Source organism: Neopelma chrysocephalum, unplaced genomic scaffold (assembly GCF_003984885.1).
Source record: "Neopelma chrysocephalum unplaced genomic scaffold, ASM398488v2 Primary Assembly neopelma1_97207, whole genome shotgun sequence".
Lineage (NCBI taxonomy): Eukaryota > Metazoa > Chordata > Aves > Passeriformes > Pipridae > Neopelma > Neopelma chrysocephalum.
The window spans coordinates 65,077-69,173 of record NW_020925848.1 but is presented as its reverse complement, the minus strand read 5'-3'; the positions used below and the strand labels follow the sequence as shown (position 1 = coordinate 69,173).

General features: G+C 60.3%; 1 long non-coding RNA gene across 1 annotated transcript; it reads left to right on the top strand.

The window, feature by feature from the left end:
* Window positions 1-123: 123 nt before the first annotated feature.
* Window positions 124-746, top strand: LOC113961449. Its single transcript, XR_003532303.1, has 3 exons — window positions 124-157; window positions 209-310; window positions 467-746. It is a non-coding gene; the product is annotated as an uncharacterized LOC113961449 (long non-coding RNA).
* The last annotated feature ends 3,351 nt before the right edge of the window (window positions 747-4,097 follow it).

Below are 4,097 nucleotides of genomic sequence, written 5' to 3'. Positions count from 1 at the left end.
GGAAGCTCAGGTCACATAGGATCGAGTTCTGGTGGGTGCATTGGTGGGGGAGGAGGTTCAGGGTATGGAGGGAGCTCTGGGTATGGGGGAGGTTCAGGGTATGAAGGAGGCTCTGGGTATGGAGGGAGCTCAAGCAGGAGAGGCTCCATCTCTGGAGGTGGGAGCAGCTCTGGCAGGAGAGGTTCCATCTCTGGAGGAGGAGGAGGAGGAGGAAGCTCAGGTCATGGAGGATCCAGTTATGGCAGTGGTGGATCCATCTGTGGAGGAGAAGGAGGCTCAGGGTATGGAGGGAGCTCTGGATACGGAGGAGGTTCTGGATATGGAGGGAGCTCAGGGAGAAGAGGGTCCATCTCTGGAGAAGGAGGAGGAAGCTCAGGACATGGAGGATCCAGTTATGGCAGTGGTGGGGGTATTGGAGGGGGAGAAGGTGGTTCTGGATATGGAGGGAGCTCTGGATATGGAGGAGGCTCCGGGTATGGAGGCAGCTCAGGCAGGAGAGGTTCCATCTCTGGAGGAGGAAGCTCAGGTCACATAGGATCGAGTTCTGGTGGGTGCATTGGAGGAGGAGAAGGAGGTTCAGAGTGTGGAGGAACCTCTGGATATGGAGGAGGCTCTGGGTATGGAGGGAGCTCTGGATATGGAGGAGGCTCTGGATATGGAAGCAGTTCTGGATATGGAGGCAGCTCAGGCAGGAGAGGTTCCATCTCTGGAGGAGGAGGAAGCTCAGGTCATGGAGGATCCAGTTATGGCAGTGGCGGGTGCATTGGTGGGGGAGAAGGAGGCTCAGGGTGTGGAGGGAGCTCTGGATATGGGGGAGGCTCAGGGTATGAAGGAGGCTCAGGGTATGGAGTGAGCTCTGGATATGGGGGAGGCTCAGGGTATGAAGGAGGCTCTGGATATGGAGGAGGTTCTGGATATGGAGGGAGCTCAGGATATGAAGGAGGTTCTGGATATGAAGGAGGCTCAGGGTATGGAGGGAGCTCTGGGTATGGAGGAACCTCAGGATATGAAGGAGGCTCAGGATATGAAGGAGGCTCAGGATATGAAGGAGGCTCTGGATATGGAGGAAGCTCCATCTCTGGGGGTTGTGGGTCGAGCTCTGGGGGTTCCTGCCCTGCTGGCACTGGGGGGGTCGTGGGGTACAGCCCTGGAGGGGGGGATTGCTCCGGGGGGGACGGGTGTTACGGAGGGGGGACCTGTGGAGAGGGGACGTTCAGCTGTGGGGACGGGACCGGGGGATGCACCTTGGAACGGGGCTGGACTTCTCCGACCCGGGGTTACTGCTCTGCCTACGGCCGGGGCTCCGCTGGAGATGCCGCCCAGAACTAACATTTGGATGCAAAATCCCACCAGTGGAACGGGATGGAGCCGTTCCCTGACTGGGGGTGGGTTTTCCTGCTGCTCTCACCACGTCCCACATCACCCCGAGCTCTTCTCCTGCACAACCATCCCCTGGACTCTCCACCCGCCCTCTGCGGGGTGACTGGGTCGTGACGGGGTCTGTCCCTTCCTTGGGCTTTCTGGGAGCTTTTCTGGGGCTGTTTGGAACCTTTGGCAACTAAAAGCTTGGAACTGGGTTTGGTTGTGCGTGTCTTGGTCTGGGGGAGGGCGCGACCGGTGCCCCCAGGGAGAGGTTTGGTGGAATCCCAGAATCTGCTGAGCTGGAAGGGACCCACAGGGACCATCCAGTCCAAGCCTCAGCCCTGCACAGGACACCCCAAAATCCCACTCTGTGCCCCAGAGGAGCATCCAAACCCTCCTGGAGCTCTGGCAGCCTTGGGGCCGTGCCCACTGCCCTGGGGAGCCTGGGCAGTGCCAACCACCCTCGGGGGGAAGAACCTTTCCCTGGGATCCAACCTGACCCTGCCCTGGCACAGCTCCAGGACATCCCAGAATCCCACAATCTGCCCAATTGGAAGGGACCCACCAGGACCATCCAGTCTAACCCTGTGCCCCGCACAGGACACCCCAAAATCCCACCCTGTGCCCCAGAGGAGCATCCAAACACCCCTTGAGCTCTGGCAGCCTTGGCCAACCACCAACCCACCCACCCTCGGGGGGAAGAACCTTTCCCTGGGATCCAACCTGCCCCTGCCCTGGCACAGCTCCAGAACATTCCCTGGGTGCTGTCCCTGCTCCCCCCAGAACAGAGCTCAGTCCCTGCCCCTCCTCTGCCCCTCCTGACGATGCTGAAGCCCCCAGCGAGGTCTCCCCTCAGCCTCCTCTGCTCCAGCTGGACACACCAAGTGCCCTCAGTGTCCTTACACGGCCCCTCAAGGCTCTTCCCATCTTCCTTTCCCTTCCTTGGGTCCCAAAAATCATCCCCAACGCCAAATTTCAGGTCTTTGGGCCACACAAATTTAAGGCCAGCACTGAGACTCAGATCTTTGGACCACACAGGTGGAAGACCAAGGCCAAACATCAGGTCTTTGGACCCCAAAAATTATGGCCAAGTCCCAATTTCAGGTCTTTGGACCCTTCAGGTTTGAGCTGGGATGATCCAGCAGCCCATTTTCTTTCCACCACCACCCTCATGTCCCTCCTTTGGATGCTCCAGGACACTCCAGGAGAGCATCCTGTCGGTCCCAGGAGCCCAACCAAGGATTCGGGAACGTTCAAGAGGCATCAGACACCCCCATCTAGCGGGAGGAAAAGGTGGTGCCGTGGTGGCTTCGCCCCAGTTCTCCCAGTCCCTGACTGGTGAGAGGCCTCTGTGCTGCTCAGCCGGGGCCAGGACAAGACGTTCCCTCCCAGTTTTCTTTGGCAAAAAGCCCCGGAATGAGTCAGGGCTCTGTTGTAGCACCACGAAAAAAATGGTGGGGCTCATTGCCGGGCCTGCTTCCAAAATTCCTGGCGATTAGCAGGGGATTAGTGGGCCGGGATCAGCCCGGGGGCCACATCCAGCCCTCCCTCTGCCGGGAGGGACCCGCAGCAAACGCGGGCAGTCCCCCAGGCAGGGTGGGAGAAGCGGAGAGGACCCGGAGTGTCCGAAATTTGTGGGCTTCCCACCGTCCAACGATGCACAGAAACCTCATCCCCTGCGGCAAATCGGGGTGGGATCGGGGTGGGATCGGGGTGGGACGAGGGGACACCGGGACAGGGAGGCAGAGCCCACCCCGTGGTCCCCCCAGGGGCAGCCCAAGGGTGTCCTCACCCCCCTCCTGGGGACTCGGGGTCACCAGGGGACACCCGGGCTGGGAGCCCGAGGGGAGGCTGATCCCACGGACGGACCTTTCGGGGTGGGAAACCCCAAAATCAGAAGTTCTATTGGGAAAGTGGACAAAAAGTCGATGAAACCCCCCCTGAGCCTTCGAAACTTCATTTTGGGAGGACGACTCGGACCCAGCCACGGCTCTGCCCACGGCCAGGAGAGACAGACCCCGTGCGAACTCTTTTTTTTGGGGGGCTCGAGGGGCCCCAAATCCCCCAGGGAGGGGCTGTGAGGACCCTCCCCAGGACCCCCGTGGGGGCAGGAGGGGGGACTGAGCCCAAGGAGAGACAAACTGGAGGCACCAAACGAAGCCCAGGTCGGAGCAGCTCCAGGCCAGGCGGCTCCTCCCGGGCTCCGATCCTGCTCTTCCAGCCGGGAATGCCGCGGACGCCGCCTGTGTTTAAGGGAGACACCCAGCACTTCAATGGCTCCTGCCCCGGGTGGGTGTCATTAATTACCGGGGCTGTCAAGAAGCCCTAATTAAGCCGCTCGTCTTTCCAGCTGCTCCATCCCATAATTATCCCCCCTGCCGGGCCCAGGGCAAAGCGTTCCCGAGCGGAACATTCGCACGTAACGAGGCACGAGGAGACCTTTGGCATCGGCTGCTCCTGGAGACAGAATTCCAGCCGCGTTCCCGGTTTGTTTTCCAGCGGCCTCCCCGTGGAAAGGGGGGGAAAAACCCCTCGGACGAGCCCGGGAAGGGGGAAAAAAATCCCTAAAAAATTCATAAATCCCTGCAAAAGCGAGGAGAGGAGTGAGCAGGGGGGATGTGACCCCGTTTCCTGGGGATTGGAAATGTTGAGATGTTGTTGAAATGTTGAGATGTGTCAGAAACACCGACACCGGGGGGGGGGGCTTGGGGTCACCTGGGGGGGTCGAGGACATG